Source organism: Chanodichthys erythropterus, chromosome 1 (genome assembly GCF_024489055.1).
Source record: "Chanodichthys erythropterus isolate Z2021 chromosome 1, ASM2448905v1, whole genome shotgun sequence".
NCBI lineage: Eukaryota > Metazoa > Chordata > Actinopteri > Cypriniformes > Xenocyprididae > Chanodichthys > Chanodichthys erythropterus.
In genome coordinates this window covers 13,384,196-13,403,553 of record NC_090221.1, presented here as the reverse complement: position 1 = coordinate 13,403,553, position 19,358 = coordinate 13,384,196, and the positions used below count along the sequence as shown (strand labels likewise).

General features: G+C 36.1%; 1 long non-coding RNA gene across 1 annotated transcript in view; it reads right to left on the bottom strand.

Moving 5' to 3' along the window:
- Nucleotides 1–8,693: 8,693 nt before the first annotated feature.
- Nucleotides 8,694–19,358, bottom strand: part of LOC137019169 (uncharacterized) — a 36,118-nt gene continuing 25,453 nt past the window's right edge. Inside the window, exons 2-3 of the long non-coding RNA XR_010894974.1 lie at nt 11,440–11,492; nt 8,694–8,747 (exon numbers count right to left, since the gene is read on the bottom strand). This is a non-coding gene — a long non-coding RNA (uncharacterized lncRNA). The remainder of the gene's footprint in view (nt 8,748–11,439; nt 11,493–19,358) is intronic.

Sequence of the window (19,358 nt, the reverse complement as noted above, 5' to 3'; positions counted from 1 at the left end):
ACAAAGCTGTTTTTACTGTTAAGCCAACATTGCACATTTTAAAAAATACTGGGGGATTAAGCATCCAGAGTTTTTAATTATTTTAAAGTCACCCTGAAATGATTAATGAACCCTGAACCTACAGACTTAATTGTTACTTTAACCCACATTACATTATTAATGTTTAATGTATTTATCAGATACATTTTATGCCATTATAACCTCTCAACACAGAAGCATCATTGTAGCCATATTGCAGCCATTTGCTAAAATCATTTAAGTTCTTTTTTTTTTCCTCATTAATGTACACACAGCACCCCATATTGACAGAAAAACACAGAATTGTTGACACTGTTGCAGATTTATTAAAAAAGAAAAACTGAAATATCACATGGTCCTAAGTATTCAGACCCTTTGCTGTGACTCTCATATATTTAACTCTGGTGCTGTCCATTTCTTCTGATCATCCTTGAGATGGTTCTACACCTTCATTTGAGTCCAGCTGTGTTTGATTATACTGATTCGGAATTGATTAGGAAAGCCACACACCTGTCTTTATAAGACCTTACAGCTCACAGTGCATGTCAGAGCAAATGAGAATCATGAGGTCAAAGGAACTGCCTGAAGAGCTCAGAGACAGAATTGTGGCAAGGCACAGATCTGGCCAAGGTTACAAAAAAAAAAAAAAAGTTGCTGCACTTAAGGTTCCGAAGAGCACCGTGGCCTCCATAATCCTTAAATGGAAGATGTTTGGGACGACCAGAACCCTTCCTAGAGCTGGCCGTCCGGCCAAACTGAGCTATGGGGGGGGAAGAGCCTTGGGGAGAGAGGTAAAGAAGAACCCAAAGATCTTCCTGAAGCAGTGTTTTGAAATTGGCCATCACTATATAAGTCATTATTTAGTTTTTTTGGTACACCAAAAATATTCTCGTCGCTTTATAATATGAATATTGAACCATTGTACTCACATGAACTGATTTAAATATGTTTTTAGTAATGGATCTCGAGAGAGAATGTCATTGCTGGCTATGCTGACCTCACTGAGTCATCGGATTTCAACAAAAATATCTTAATTTGTTTTCTGAAGATGAACGAAGGTGACGGATGACGTAATAAATTACATTATTTTCATTTTGGGGTGAGCTAACCCTTTAAACATATTAGGCATTTCTCTGCAAACATTATTTACAGTGAAAAGTACCATACATATAAATTGAATTGAAATTAAATTGAATTGAAAACCTTTACTGAAGGTTTCCACAAGGCTGACACAGCCTGTCTATTCTTTATTGACATGCACCACAAGTCTATTGCTGTGGCGTTCCTCCACTCAATGTCACTTTGAATCAAATTAGAACTCTTATTGAATGTCAATAAATGACCCTTGTTTGCGGCCAAATAAAAATGAATATCATGCCATTAGGAGACAGAAAGGCTGGGTGAGGATGAGGTGCTTTTAGAGGCTTGCATTACCTCATCCCATACAAATTACAATGATTTTTATCACTCATTTTTCTTCCTTTGTGCTCCCGTGGGACTTTGACAAAGACTATGGACAAAGGGATCTACATCTCAGGAACCATTTAAGACTAGCTAACTACATTTTTCACTTTTGTGGGAAAAAATGCTGTCCATTGCTCCCCAGTCTGCTGAAGATACATTGATATGGAAAGTCATTTGTTAAATCTAGAGGGGGAAGCTTAATGAACTCTCTCAGCAGCCTGTCAGATGAGTTTTGAGACAACTGCATTTCTGAAGTACACAGGAGCCATCAACTCGAACAATAATAAACCAGGTCCATCTTTTATCAGCGATTCAAAATGAAAAATGCAGAAATTAACTGGGGGTTTGGCTGAGGTGTAACTGATGATGTGACACTTCAAGCTATTTGAATACAAACACATACGCAAAGGGGGTTCTCAATCTACACAACACCTGCAATGTTTTCATGTCTAAATTTGCTTATGCAGACTTTTATAATCTCCTTCCTGTCAAGTTATGCCTCACTTTTCTTTAATGCAAACCTAAAATGATGATTTAGCTCAAGCAAATGACTAGTTTGCAAGAAAACAGCTAGGTTTTGGATGCGAGGCATTTTATTGTTTTTTTGGCTTCCTTTTCTGAAAGCTTTCAAGTCTCCGCAGGAAATTTCTACATGTCTGAAGATCAAACGGAAAGGGCAGGAAATGCTGGTGTTCACATGCCCTTTATAATATACCTCTTCAGGCCACGATGTACGCAATCAGCCCTGCTCATTCACTTTGATCAGAGAGAGAGATCTATGTTACTCAGACATGGCAGCAGAGTTGCACTGCAACACTCATTTTCTTCTGTGAGGTAGAGAATATGAGCACTGAACAAAGAAAGAAGAAGTGCTGGGAAATATAAGATAATCACAGCCAATGGCAAATCCTGTGGTAAGAAACAAGACCAACACAAACTTAAAGCATTTTTATAATGTACATTCAACTTATTATACAGTATTATCAATAACACCTTTCCATCCCACAGCAATATGCTTAAGCTGCAAGGAACGATCAAGCTTTGAAGTGCAAAAATATGTAAGGAAAATATGCAAATGATTATTTTTAACTTTAGTCACAGCTATCCTACTAAACTTTTAACCCTAGTCTCTTAGCCAGACATTTTATTTGTGCATAAAATTTGGGCATCACAGTGGCGTATTTTGTCTTTTACATAGAGCGCGCTGACTGACATGTAAAGCATCTAATGTCAATTTGTTGTGTTTTTATGTAACGTTTTGGGTCGGGTTTATCTGAAATAGATTACACCAAAGAAGTCTGTAATACCTGGAGAAAGCTATATGGTACACTCTAAAAAATGGGTTAAAAACAACCCAAGTTGAGTTGAAAATGGAAAAACCCAGCAATTGGGTTGTTTTAACCCAGCGGTAGGGTTAAATGTTTGCCCAACCTGCTGGGTAGTTTTATTTAACTTAACTATTGTTTAAAAATTACTGTATTGCTTAATTAAAATTAACCCTCAGTATGTTTGAAATTAATATTTATTAATGTTCAATGAATAATTATTAAACAATAAACATTTATTAAATTGCTTATTAATAAATTTATATTAATAAACTATTAAACTATTAAATTTATATTAATAAACTATTAAATTTATATTAATAAAATATTAAAGCTTATTAATAAACATTCACCTTTTGTTTATTATTGTTGTCTCTAATTGCATCTGGTTTTTAATTTCCCAACTATTTTGGGTTCATTTTAAGCCAGCCATATAGCAATTTTTAAACAATAGTTGGTTTAAATAAAACTACCCAGCAGGTTGGGCGAACATTTAACCCAACCGCTGGGTTAAAACAACCCAATCGCTGGGTTTGTCCATTTTCAACCCAACTTGGGTTGTTTTTAACACAGCATTTTTAGAGTGTAGCATTCCCATTCATATCAATGGCAGTTTCTTGGCTGAAAAGTGAATTTGGAAATATGTGATTTCAGCCATTGCTTGCTATTTTTGTGTGCAATATGCATTCAATGGTCAACGCCATTCATATGAACATAAAAAAACATATGAGTGGAGAGGAGACTCATTTTAATGTATAAATGTAGAAGCATATACAAAAATTGCTTTTATTTGAGCTGTGTTTACCAGTAGAATCAAAGTTGGTGTAGGTAACTTTTTTCCAGTCTACATTTATAACTTCTCCTGTTATTAATATGCACAGGTTAAACTAGTGTTGACCTAGTCTATTTCCAAGCGAGAATGTCACTCACATCACCCCTAATATGCTCACTGTGGTACATTCCACATAAAGATGGACGTAAAGGTCGTATATCACTGAAATGGGAGACTATGAAATATGACTATTGATTGCTGAGGGGTGACAGCAGTCTTGAAGGCCTTATTAATCCTCAGAGAGCATTCAGTCGAGCAGGGCTTTTGAAACCCTGAGAAATGAGTCGTCATTACCGCTCAATTACCTCGAAGAACAATTTAGCATGTAATTACTAAAAGGGTTCATTTAACGTTGATAATATACATTTTAGAACAAAGGCATGTGCTAGTGATTAAACAAATATATCAAATTGGAGATAATTAAATGATTACAGAAAAGAAATGGTGTTTCCGCGGGGTAAAAGTTTTTGTTAAACTGTTAGTAGGCAGTAATTCATTTATCAGAGCACTTCATCAAACACAATATGCTCAATACATTCCTCATATGAGATTATAAAGCAGTCAGAACTGTAAGATGCAAAGTCACATTGAGATTTAAAATCAAAATAGTAAGATTTAAAGTCAAAATTTAATTTCAAGTCAAAATGTGAGATATAATAAAGCCACATTGTGAGATTTGAAGTCATATTGTGATATTTAAAGACACATTCTGAGATTTAAAATCACATTATGCAATATAAAGTCAATTATATTGCAGTGATAAGTTTATATTGCACAGTGGGATTTTAAATCTCAGAATGTGTCTTTAAATATCACAATATGACTTTAAATAGTCGAATACAAGGAATAAGGGTCTTATCTAATGAAATTATTGTTCATTTTATAAAAAAAAAAATAAAAAATTTAAATTTTTAACCACAAATGCTCATCTTGCGCTACACTGTAAAAAATGACCGTGATTTTAACAGTAAAAGACTGTAAAAATGCTGCGGTGAAAAACTGTTGATTGGTTTACAGAAAGTTTCCGTACTATATACGGTGAATAACTGTAATAGATCTAACGGTACATTTAATGTAATTTTACGGTAAAATACCGTTAAATTCACAGTTTTTGGAAGTGAAAAATAACAATTCATTGTAAAATTTACAGTGAAAAACCGTATATTGACATTCCCACAATTCCCTGCGTGACACTTCACATTTGATATATTTTCGTTGAAATAACTCTGTTTCTTCTTAGTTTTTCTCATTTTTTTCTAATCAATTTTGTACATTAGGGTTTTATGTTACATCTAATGTTGTTAAATTAATGTTTATTGCATTTTTAAAATTTCATGCATGTTACCATGATGGTGTTTAGTGTGTGTGTGAATGACACTGTGTGCTCCTTCTATATATTAGTATTGTCCTCCTCAGCTTGTGGAAAAGCTGCTTGGGATGAACTTTGATTCATCATGTGACTCTCATCACCACTGTGTTTGGTGACTGTCAGTGTATTATAAAGGTACAAAACAGATATTAGTACTTCATTAGGTTAGTAAATTAACATTATATCAGTTAATGAAATACGTTATTTTACCGTAAATTTAACAGATTTAAAATGTAAAATTCACATGTAACTCCGTAAGTATGTTTACGGTTTGATGTCATTTTTACAGTATTGTTCTGGTAACCACAGCTGCCGGTATTTTTCCGTAGAAACAACGGGATTTTTTTTACAGTGTAGCTCTGCAGTGCACCATGCATTAAGTAATCACGTTGGATAGGTCACATGTGACGTAGGCGGTACTGTGGTAGGGCGAAAAACTCTATTTCATTTTCTCCTCCAACTTCAAAATTGTCCAACATCATTGTTTTACCTTTTTTTGTAAAGGCCGTTTGACTCTGCACGGTTGCTTGGTACTTCCGTCTACATCACGTGTGACCTTTCTGATGTGATTATATAATGCATGGCACATCACAGAGCTAACGCAAGACGAGCATTTGGTTAAAAAGTATGTAATTTTTATCTTTTTTTTTTTTTTAGCTGGGATCGCATAGAGCCCTTTGAAGCTGCAATGAAACTGTAATTTGGACCTTCAATCCATTGGTAACTGTTGAAGTCCACTATATGGAGAAAAATCCTGGAATGTTTTCCTCAAAAACCTTAATTTTTTGACTGAGGAAATAAAGGCAAATACATCTTGGATGACATTGGAGTGAGTAAATTATCAAGAAATTTTAATTCTTACAGTAAGTGAACTAATCCTTTAATGTTAAAATAATAATAACATTACAGTGTCCACACAGCAGTGGAACCGCAACCATAGGCACCACCTGACAGTGTCTCTTTTTAACCCAAAGGAGATATGTGGCACTGGGGTTCATGATGGATCCCACCAGTAAGCCACCAGATCCACCACATCACACCTTATTCCCCCCACCCACACAGCAGCAGATGTATTTAACTCTCTTAATGTTTGTGAAAAAGAGAACGCATAAGACCTTGACATTCACATTCCCTATAATGTTTCATCCTCACCTACATATACATATATTCACACATAAACTGCCGCTTATCTCACACAAGAGAGCTGCTACCTGTCTGAGCCTCCTGGGGCTCCGGCGTTGATTAATGACACAATCGACTCACTAATTAACACCTGCACTCAGAGTTTCTAAAATAAGCCAAAAGAAGAGCGGAGGGCCAGGTTATCGATTTCCTCTCGCTCCTCGCAGCCGGCAACACCTCCGAAGTTGATTCCAAGCAAGACAGCAAGGATGTAATTATTGTACTCTTTTACAATCACAAGTCTGTTGTTGTTCTAAGGTAGCATTTATCTCTGTGCTCGCTCCATCATGGTGCAATCGGTCAAGCAGAGCACATTGATAAACGATGCTATACCTTTACATATGAGACATGAAGCAGACAACCACAGTCTGTCATACTATACAGCATCACTCCACTGTTGTGATTCGGAGATCTGAATTGGCTCATTAAAGATGCCAAAATGTTGAAGAAAGTGTCAACTATCTGTCTAGATATGTGTGGATGCTTATATCTGCCACAAAATAAAGCTCATTACCAATTCAGACCTTTTTTCTGAAGTTCTGAGAAAAAAGAGAGAGTTAAAAGTCATTATTACCTTTTTTTTATTCTGTTGCAGAAAAAAAAGTGTGAGATGTAAACTCAGAATTCAGAGGAAAACAATCTTAATTGCAAGATTGTAAATTTAGAATTCTGAGGGGATTGAAAATATGTACTCACAATTTTGAGAAAAAAAGTCAGAATAGTGAGAGTGACCTTGTTTATTTTTTTTAATTTTGTGATAGAATCAATATTTGATAAATTATTACAGTAAAGCCATGATCTCTATAAAAAATGTTTCTTTTAATCAGAATTCTACTTGCTTTATATTTATTTGTGAATAAGATTAAATCTTTAATGAGCCTAATTTATAAATAAAGGAGGCACTGACAAAATGTGAATTACTTAAAAAAATAAAAATAACACATAGGCTTTGCGCTGAAATACTTTGCACAAAAGTAGCACAAATACGGTTCTGTCATGAAACTAGATGGTGCAGACTTATCGGTCCTTAAATCCATATGAATTGAGTGGTTTAGTCCAAATTTTCTGGAGAATCAATTGCTTTTTATGATGAACATATGTAATTTAGGCTTTTACTCATATATAAACACTGATCAGTGAACAAACATCTTCTAGAAGCTCAAATGTGCTGCGTAACTCATGAGAATGAACCTCAATTGATTTGAATTTTTGAGCTTCCGGAAGAGGTTTGTTGTTGTGCGTCATTCAGGTTAGGCTGAGTTTCTGTTTATGTTCGCTGATCAAGGTTTATATGTAAAAGCCTAAATTAAATCTGTTCATCATAAGAAGCGATCGAGTCTCTTCAGAAAATTTGGACTCGAATCATATGGATTCGTTTTACGATCTCTTTATGAACTTTTTGAAGCGATGCAGAGGTAGTCTATATGGAAGGAAATCTGACAGCATTCTCATCAAAAAGATCTTCATTTGTGTTCCGAAGATGAACAAAAGTCTTACAGGTTTGAAACGACACAAGGTTTTTAATTAATGAAAAACTTTTCATTTTGGGGTAAACTAACCCTTTAACTCAATCTGATTGCATTCACTTCATTCTCTATTGGGCACAGCTGATTGGTTCCTGCTGTATCAGTAGCCAATGAGCTTGCTGCTCAACCGTCACATATTTGGTCAGCATTTGCTATAGCAGTGCAGCGTGCTTTCAGAAACCCTCCACCTTCTCCAGGTCTATTTGTATAGATCTGCTACAGGTAATTCATGTATGCTATATTGTCTTATTTGCTCACAGCAGCATGTCATGTATGTATTGGCTGTAGCAAGTCCCACATATGCTCAGCAGCAGCAGCAATAACCAACCACAGCAGCAATAGCAGCATAGCAGATTTATTCCAAATATCAGCTTTGTCATATCCAATACCATGCCGAACACTGTGAGAGTTGTCATGACAGAACTTTATAGAATTTGCCCCTCAGTCTTGTACTCATAAGTCCTGTACTCATTAGAGGAAAACTGTGATTAATGTTTTGGTTGACATAATTGAGAGATTGTTGCATAGAAAATGTCTGTGTAAACAGCAGAAAACTGTTGTTTAGAGATCCATTAGCATTGAGCTAAAGGCAGAGCAGACTTATTCATCATACTGTCACAGGTATAGATCATGGGTCAGAGTTCATCCTCTCTCTTCTGAACCTCATCACCTCAACTCCCTGGGGAGAGAATCTCCTCTATTCCTCCGTAATGAGATTGAGAACGAGGGCCGAGGGACACAGTCTCCAGTAATCCTGTATCATATGTTCGCTTTGCTCTGGAGCGAGGATATAAATGCTTTTCTAGACATGGAATAAAAAGGTGGGCAGATTTGAGGGAATCCAAGAGAAAAAGATCAGATTAAGGATACGCAACATGCAGTGCAATATTACACATTATGCTTAAAGGGATAGTTCACCCAAAAATGAAAATTTGATGTTTATCTGCTTACCCCCAGCTCATTCAAGATGTAGGTGTCTTTGTTTCTTCAGTAGTACACAAATGATGATTTTTAACTCCAACCGCTGCCGTCTGTCAGTCAAAAAATGGGAGTGAATGGGAACTCGAACAATAAGATTCGAAAAAAACTTGCATAGACAAATCCAAATTAAACCCTGCAGCTCGTGACGACACATTGATGTCCTAAGACACAAAATGATCGGTTTGTGCGAAGAACCGCACAGTATTTATATCATTTTTTACCTCTAATACACCACTATGTCCAACTGCGTTCAGCATTCGCTTAGTGAGGTCTGATCGCGCTCTGACAGCGGCAGTAATGTCTTGCGCTTATACTTCAATGAGTGCTAGACATCACTTCCGCTGTCAGAGCGCGATCAGACCTCACTAAGGTCACAAACTTTTTTAATGTATTTTAATAATTGAAATATTACAAATATTGTAATTCTAAAGTAATTGATTATTTCAATTCCATATTGATTTTTTATTTATTTATTTATTTTTGCAGTTTATTAAGTTAGTTTAATATAAATGATTTAAATGATTTTAACCACTGGTCCAAAACAACACTGTACACCATTTATTAAAAAAACAACAACAACAACAACTACAAAAAAAAATAAAAAATCACTCTCTTTCTTGTGTTTAACAGAAAGAAAGTGATACAGGTTTGGAACGACAAAAGGGTGAGTATATGACGACAGAATTTCATTTTTGTCTAAACTAATTCTTTAAGGATGGTGAAAGGATTTATCAATTGCTAAATATGTACAGAAGAAGAGCATTTAATAAAGCAGGAGAGCTTACCAAAAGGATCTATAGTATGACGTATAAAGAAAAAAAGGTATTTATATTATATATCATAGTTACTAAGAAACATACTGTACAGTTCTATAACAAAGCCTTAAACAAGACATAAAACTGCAGCTCTGGGCAACTGAAAAAAATGCCTAATTAGGAAGTGAAAGACATTACATTTCCAACACTCAAGCAAAAGAGAAACGTTTGATATACAAAAAAAACAAAGCTGCCATAGGGATTTTCAAGAGCTGCAAACACAAACACAGGGCTGATGATTAAAACATTCACAGCAATGTCCTTTTTTAATCATATTTTCCCACTGCTAAAGGCCCTTCATGAAAAATATACCAAAGTGAGATGTCAAACAACTTCAAACATGCAGGAACAGTCAAGCTTTGAATGTCTGATTAATTCATTTTGATTATGGAAACAGCGAGTTGTCTCAAGTACAGCACATAAGAATCTTGCTCAACGTCTTCTGGCCTCAGACAAACTAATCAAACACCTTCTGTCCCCTGACCTAATATGCTCTCAGTCCTACAGCTGACATTAGTTTGCTCTTCTAAAGCAGATAGGTGGCAGAGGACGAAGATATAATTAAACTTAATTAACGTCAGCCTCTCCACTCTTTGGTTTTGTTAGTGACTTTATTACCAGGGGCACACAAGGAAGAACTCAGTTAGAGAAGCTTGTAAAGACAGAAATAGGCCAAACGTGGAAGTACTCTAATTTTGTTAACTGCATTGCCCACAGACAAATCTGGCACAGTATAAGCTGTGAAAATGTACTGCCTTTTCCTCATAGATGAAGTTACAAGTCCTCATTCAAGCAACTAAAAATTGCCAAGCATCAAACCAATGACTTTGTATTGCAACAAATGCAATTTTCTTAATAGGTATTTTTGTCCTTCTTAAAACAAGAGTGAATAACAAAATTGCACAAGATTTGTTTTAATCTTGAATTATGTAAATTTTTCTTACCCTGTTGCAAATCTGTTATAAACAGCATAAACTTCACAAAATTTAGCTAAATTTATGCTGAAAATAAACAAACATACAACTTGCTTAATGGTCTAAGTGCCTCAAAAGAAAAACAAACTCACTCTGAAAAGATTCTTTGAAAGCAGGCCTCATTATCACACGCAATTTTGCTTCTTAAAGGATAGTTTACCCAAAAATGAAAATTCTGTCATCATTTACTCACCCCCACGTAATTCCAAACTCAGGGTACATTTACATGACAACGATATGCTTAAAACGGAGAAGTTTTTCCTTTGAGTTTTTCGCGTACAGACGACACCATTCTCAAAACGATTCATTCCATTCATACGAATCTGCGAAAATGACTAAAAACGCTGTATTCTGCTGGCAGGCTATTAGATGGCGATGAAACACTATAGACTTAACATGTAATGTGCATGTGCATTCACGTTTTTGTTGTTTAAACAGAGACCGTTTTCAAAAGTTTGCATTTTCAGGCCACCAAATCGCCGTTGTCGTGTAAATGAATGGCCAAAACACATACGTTTTCAGTTTTTAGTTGAAAACAGTGTCATGTAAAGTGCCCGAAGTTTCTTTCTTCTGTGAAAAACAACTAGAGAAATTTTGAAGAACTGTAATTGGAATTGGCTGATTCAAGCTGTCGTAATGATTGATTCATAAATTGGACAGACCAACTTGAATTTTGCCCTGTTTACCAACTGATTATATGGTTTCAGAAGACTTATGGTTACTTATGGTGCTTTTGTCCATTTGAAAAGTTTAAAGTTTCAAAGAAATTGCACAGAAAAGAGCAAGCAGTTCTTCAAAACCTTCCCTTTTGTCTTCCAAAACATAAAGCCATACAGGTTATGAACAACATAAAGTGGAATAAATTATGTGAATTTTTCTGTGAATTAAGTTTTTTTTTTTTTTTTTTAATGCCAAAAAGCAAGATGCTTTTAATCACCTTTGATTATGTCTACCTTTTTTTGTCCTTCATTGCAAGTCTGTGCTGGAAATCTCTGGGCTCCTGTTCCTAAAAAAGGAATTGAGTTACATTGTTTTGATGGCATGAAATCATGAACTTGCGCATGAAATCACCCCCTGGACTTAAGAAATCAATGTTTTGAGAAAATAAAAAACCCTGCACAGCATAGTTGCAACTTGCCTTTCCATTCATCTAGATATGGTGCAGAGCATCCTAAGCAAGAAAACATAGAATATTTATCATCACATTTAAAATTGACCCCCCTAGATTTGGTTTACTCAAAAATGTGATTCACTCCACAGAATATTAAACACATGGAATATTATTTCACTTGCAGCAGACCACAATCCCAGCACTCCAGAGTGAAGACAGTGATGTCTACACTAATTCACACTATATTAATCATTTGCTGCATCCTGGTATATTTGACACCTCCTCAGTATATGTGAAGGTGTCTTATTGAAAGTCAAAACGACAAATGGGTCTGACAGCCAGGGCTCCCTCTGCGTATGGTGAGACCTTGATAAAAATCGTTTTTTTTTTTTTTTTCTTCTTTTTCTTTTTTTTTTTTTAACTGAATCTGAGATGAAACTATTTTTTACACCAATTGATTACAACAGGTTATGTTTTTTTCTCAAAACCTCACAAGAAACAAAGAATGAAACAGAAGCTTTCTACGTTATGCTATAGATCTTTCATGGATATTAGCACTGTGCTAATTAAAGGGACATGTTTTCAAACCATTTAAGGTGAGCCTCATGGGAAATCAAGAGCCCTAACTTAAACTGAGCAAGCAGTGGGGGTATATGAGTGTTTGTCCTGCAGTGAAGGGGACCTAAGAACTAACAAAGCAAAAGCTATGATGAGGGATGCATCTGTATCATTATTGGAGATTAGTTTGTATTGTATTATTTTATCACTATCGGTCTGTATTCATGCTCAGCTCCACCTACAATTTGACTTCATCTAAAACAAAGTTTATTTATGTTCTCTTGAATAAACTTTGGAAAAAGCAAAGTTATCTGCTGTTTAATGATTATTTCTCTTTATCTGTAAATTTATTTAAGCATTTCTATTGCAACAATCATTGTCTGTATCTGCTTCACTGCAACCTGCATACAGTGATGGATACATTTCATCTTATTTCCTGTCAACCATCTCAGCTCCAGAGATAATAAACCAAAGTAGGAAAATGATTTTCTCCAAAAACAGGGCTTGTAATAAATTTGTTACATAAACTGATACATAACTCATTGTTTTCACTGCATGTCTGGCAAAGGCAAGGCATATATTTCTCTGTTAGGCAGAAAAATCAATGTTTGCCCTTCACAATATGATGAAAATCTAACAAGTAATAAAACAGACTTTCCACAGTTTATGTGCATAGAAACACAGTTGACATTTTTTAATGAACAAAATTATCTATCTATCTATCTATCTATCTATCTATCTATCTATCTATCTATCTATCTATCTATCTATCTATCTATCTATCTATCTATCTATCTATCTATCTATCTATCTATCTATCTATCTATCTATCTGTGGCTCAGTGGCTTTTCTCAACCTTTATAATCAGAGTGGACAAGAACAGAGAGAAAAAAGAGACTGTACTCATCTATTAGGATGTCCCTGATAGAATCCATTCTGAGAGTCAATGAAAGAAGTTGATGAACTGTTAGAAATCCAGTCCTGGTGAAACCTTCCTAAACTCAGTCTTCAGCTTTAGGGCAGGTGTTTGCATTACAATAGTCCTTCTTTGGGTTCAAACTGTTGGGCTAAAAGTCATATCATTATACAAGCTAAATAAATGGCAGAGCTTGCAACCTGTCATGTGAGCAATATGAGACATTTAAATTGACCAATGAGCAATTAGGCAACTACAGATGGTTCCTATACTGCACAGATGTTATGTGAGTGGGGAGACCACTGAGAAACAAACAGATCACCCCAGACAGCAGCTTTGTAAGCTTACAGATTCAAAATAGCCTTCTTGATATGAAGGCAAAAGTTGTGCCAAAATTAGTGAATCATTTTATTATAGTTTCCCTGGCATACTGACTATTGATGCTCTCTCTCTCTCTCTCTTTTTTTTTTTTTTTGGCCCAATAGTACTGATTTTCCCCTATAGAACAAAAGGACAAAACATGACAACAGTGCAACATCATCCATCAAACAATGGTAAGACATAAAAATGGAAATTAAAAGGGCCTGAAGGGTGAAGGTAAAAATATACCTAAAAAGTGAGCTGCCTGAAGTTTTTGAAAATGTTATGGACAATTACCTGCATGTCTGCACATTTCAGACAGTTACAAACACTTATTCAATAGCTTGTATCATGGTACACATTGCATGCTAATATGTTTTATTAGGAACTTTGTGTATTTTGCTAATCAAATGGCTGTGTCATATATTGTACTGTATGTACTTAAAATATGTATATAAATATATATATACTTAAAATATGCATCATAAAAAATGTTCAGTATACACTGCAGGGGGGAAAAAGCATTTTATGCAATCTATGGCAGTTTGCTGGTTTTTAGTTGGTTTAGCCAGTCAGCAAACTGGTTTCCCTGATAAGTGCCCAAAACTCATTTAAAACTAACTAAATAGACCACCTAATCAGCTTAGGCTGGTTACCGCTATTTTTTTTTTCAGCAGGCTAAATAAATCTAGCATATATAGTTTAATTCTTGATTTTCATTACCATTTCTATTCATCTCCACTGCTCTGCTACTTTTTGTCTGTTCATGACTCTCACAGTTGTGGCTTTCCTCGTCTAAACAATCCAATGTTAATTCCCCAAACTACAGAAATTTTATAAAGGAAATGCTGGCACATGTGAATTGAGAACTCTCTAATCATGATGAGCTCTGGGAATTATGGGAATTAACAGGTCCATGTTGAATTAATCCTTAGAGCTGTTGGTAAATGTCCAAGTGAATGTCTGTCCCCTCCTCACCTTTCCTGTCCCTTCCTCACCTCTCAAGGGCAAAGCTTTATCAGCGTGGGCCAGCTCTCTCACTTCGTCCGCTTATGCCCCAATCTACTGCTGAGTTATAGGGTACATCTTTCTGGCACCCTTCAAAGGGCAACGTGGTGTAGAGGCGGGGCCCAAGCCGATAGCCGGAGACACACCCCATCTGTCAATGTCAGACCCCACTCTACTTCTCCATCGCACCGCTCTCCAGCTAGATGCCGCTTTCATTTACATGCATCTGAGCTGGTTGACACCCCATAATCCTGTCAGGAAAAAAGGTCTCTCCATTTGCTTTGGTATCGTTACGCAATAATAATTGCACCAACAGATACACTCCCATGATATTTCCCTGAATATAAAGAGCAGAAATCAATTAAAAAGAAAAGGTATTATTCAGACAATCAAGACAATTATTTTTAGAATCTGATTTCGATAACATATTAGACCTTTTCACAGTTAAAGTGTAAATTATATGTTTTCATCCCATTATAGGTGGAATAATGACTTTAGACTCCCAATCTTAGTAATGTATGAATGAAGAGACAGGCTCTGGAGATTATTATCTGTTTCCTAATTGAAATCCCAGTTCACTCACAGGCTTATCATATTCTCATCAACACCATAAGGCATCGGGGGTGTTGAGAATGGCATATACATTTCCAAAGCTGGGTAAAATATCCCAATTAAGAGAGATTTATTTACCGAGACACTCTGCAGTGGGTGTTAATTAACTTCTTGGTGTATTCTGTGAATTAAATAAATAAAAAAAATGGAAAAAAAGTTGGTTGTGAGATCCTGTGTGTCTTCTATTACCTTGCTCAAGTATAAAACCAGGTAAAAATAAACTATTCCTGTTCTGTTGATGTCAGGGTGTGAATAATGTGAGTTTTGTGGTGTTTGAATCAATTAATTGAGGCTTGAACCCCTCCAAATAAAGTCAAACAAAAGTTTGAGAGTCTTAAAAGTATTTTTTTTTTCTTTTTTTAATGTTTAAATTGTGGTGTAAATCAGGACTCTGAAATGTGTGAGTGAAATGCCCAAGATCGGTTGTCAAGTCATCATAGGTAAGTCACAAAGGCAAAGGACTGGCATTAGCTTTTGGATCTCCGGAGTTAACCAACCATTAAAGCATTACATTTAAGTGACAATGAATAGCAGGTAATATCCAGCATGGTGTGTGTTCTGAAACCAGCAAAAATTGCAGGTTAGTGTAGAATTGCTAATCAGGAAATAAAAAACTCATTGTTTTAGCAAGGGTGAACGGCAAAAAAAAAAAAAAATCAAATGCTATTTTTTAAACCTGTTTCAAGCTATATTCATATGTGGTTTGAAATCCTATATTCAATGCACATTTCTGGAAATCTGTTTCAGTTTGACTCTGATCGGATTTTGTGTGGTTTATGTGATTTTCATGGCACGTAAAATAAAAATTTAAATCAGACGTTGTTATAGGAAACATGCTGAAAGTTGCTGCAGAAACAAGGCTGTGTTGTTGCAAAGTTCCAGATGAGCAGAAAATTACAATATAATGGCCTAATATGTGGCCTAATAATTACAGAGTCAGACCGGTAACCCAAAGGTTGCGGGTTCGATTCTCAGTACCAGCAGAAAATGACACCAGGCGCCACAGCAAATGGCTGCCTACTGCTCTGGGTGTGGGTCCACGGTTTGCAGTGTGTGTGTGTTCACTATTCACTTCTCCTAATGTGTGTGTGGGTGTGTACTAACTTGGATGGGTTAAATGCAGAGGACAAATTCCAAGTGTGGGTTACCATAATTGGCCTTCATATGTCACTTTCACATTTTTTTTAACTTTCATATAATGGAGACATGTTTTCAAACCGGTGGAGACGACAGCATGGACTAAAGCCACACATCCCAGCCTCCTACCTTTCTGCCGCTGCCTCAGAAGATGCAGTAGTCTAGCTTGGTAGCTATATATTGTCATGTTGTGAATAGGACAACATCTGTATTGCATATGGGCACAAGTGGATTGTATTGTGTCATGTTGGCTACGACTAGACAGCAAATACCAGACACTCTTCTCCACTCCTCAAATACATGAGTCATTATACGAAACGGGTGCCATTTGGGTCCGCAATGTTTGATCAGATGCATAAGGCAAAACAATGTCCCAAAGTCTGTTTCCAAAGCTTAAAGTTATTAATTCAAGTTTTCTTTCTAACATGATATATTATAAAATGCTTTTTTTGAAGATTATTACATAGCCAATTTTACATGATTTGTGCGAGTCCCTCAGTTTGACTTACCACCCCGTCACACTAACTTAAATAATGCACTGTTCCTTTAAATGACATCACAAAGCCTAAGTGACATCATTTGAGCCTTATTGCCACCAAGAACAAAAGCAGGCAACTATGTACATTTTTTTACATTGTTTATTTGTTGCTTTTTAATGTTAGGCAGGGCCCGTCAAGCTTAAACCTATACCACCCCATCACGCAAAATAGATTAATTATATTAGAAAATTATATTTCAGACTGAATGCATGTACGCTAGGTGAGAAACTTGACCACATGGAAGATTTGTGGAAATTTTGTGATGAAATTTACCACCCCGTCACATAGGCCTACCATGATAAATTTCATCCCAAAATGTCCCCTGATAAAAATCACGTTCTAGGGGGTAAAACAATTTTTTATTTTTTGGCAGGGTTCCCTTAGTAAAATGTGCATTCCAAGGGCTAAATAGCATGTTATTTGGGCTCGCTTCAACCCGTGGACATGAAAAACAACCCGAGGCAACAGTGTAAAAGTAGCTCAATTACCTTATGTAGCTCCGCCCCTTTTCAGCGCTGCGCTCGTTGTCTGTTGACTTCCGGTTTGTATTTCCACAGCGATCTTACGTATTTATGAATGAAATGCTAATTTTAAAATCTTCCCAGTCTACTGACATTTATTAAGACGTCTGCTTTAAACATACAATGCATGATAACTGTTGTTAACTCTACAATAAGTAAATCCACTACACCAGCTAGTTATTCTTTGACAGCAATGCCATATACTGAGCTACCGTGAAAACGGAAGTTCAAAGACAATATTATAAAGATGGCGGCGCACTTGTTTCTCTGGAGAATAAGGTCTATAGGCTATTTTTTCCAATTTCCACACAAACAACGCTTCAGATCTTCAGTTACAGACTTCTGCGTGCTTGTTACTAGATTATTATATTTTATGGCAACCCACGAGTCATTTCTTTCTCCCACTTCATGTGCACATTTCAGAATCTTTCCTCCCGCATCCGTACTCAGCAAATTTTAAAATTGTCCCGTACCATGGGATTGCAGATTTAAATGGTTTAAAAAGATTCAAACACCAGAAGCTGAATATTGTGAACAGAAATCATAGTTGCCTTTATGGGACCAATTGCCACAAACAAAAATAAATAAATTTAAAACATAATAATAAAATCTTTTTCTTATTTTTCATTGCATGATTTTTTTATTTATTATATAGTTAACTTTAGATATAGTTCATTAATATTATTTACAAATTTAAGTATACTAATTATTTTATTTCATGATTATCTATTGTATTTCAATGAAAATCTTATTTATTACCTACCCTGAGGAAGTAACCATAGCAACAACAGAGTGGTTGATCACTTTAACATCACCATTATAGATGAAGCACTGAAAAAAAACATAAACATTGCCATTATTTATCATTTTCTTCTACATCTAAAAAATTACAAACATACCATGAGATCTTTAAACTAGTTTACAAAAATGTGCCTCACCTGAAAGACATTGCCATTCACACACTGGTTGTTGATGTACACTTTCTATGCTTCTCATAAGGAGAATAAACCAAAAGCTTTTCAATCCACTGATTGGTATGCTAGCAGGAGTGCAGGCTGTCTGGATTGCCGACATGTGAGGACGATTTCCTCATGCAATGTCACAGATTATCCTAAATAAGCCTGTCTAAGCCCATCATACCTGGCCAACCCACAAAGCCAATCAGTGCGGGTCTAAGGCAGGTTTTTTCAGCTGGAAAAGTCGCCCATTTTGGAAGCAAACATAGTCATCTACATTTCTTTGAAGTCTGATATTCACCTCTCCAGCAAATGCATACTTATGAAGATTACAACAAGCATAACTTCAGGATATAGTCGTCACTGCGAAGATATGTCAATTTGCAAGCAAAGAAAATTGCATTAAAGGCTTTTCACGTACACAGAGAGACACCTACACTTGTTCATAGCCTCAGATTCCCTGAGACCTGCCTGCTAACCTGCTGATTTTGGAAAGAGACACTTAAATGACTTAAATTCTCTAGGAAGTCAATTATGAGTTGCGTAATGGAGAGGTCAGGTCTGTGCTGACCAGCCAATTTTAAATTAGATATGGGGAAAAGGAACATGTCAAGGAGAGAAGAATAGAGAGAAAACGGGAGGGGGAGAGAGGTGACTGTGGAGGATACGCACCATGGAAGAAGTGCTGCGGGCACAAAGGTGGCAATAGAAATGGAATCGCACCTCTATCAGACCTCGGGCCCGTTCCAGGCGTGTTACCGTGTCACTCAGAGCCCTGTCAGACACTGAGACCTTGACACCATTAGCACTGTAAAAGAGAATGCAGGGTGCGTTTTAAAGACCTCACACAAACCTATTTCTAACAGTTATGGACTTTTTATGTGAAGACGTCCATGACATATGTGAGGTGATGCACTGTTGAAGTCTTTCTCACTGCATATTAACAAAACCAATGGAATGGGCTCTTTAGGTGAACCTGTAAATTGTGACAGCAGGAACCTTGCGAAAGCTTTCAGGAGATAGTAGCAGCTATCCGACAATTTTAAGGTGCGCAAATTGGTTGAGCTAGGCCCGAGGTGACATAGAAAAGCACTAAACAAATAAGTCCAATCACAAGGTGGAACTTTGAAGTTCTACTTTGCATACTGAATATA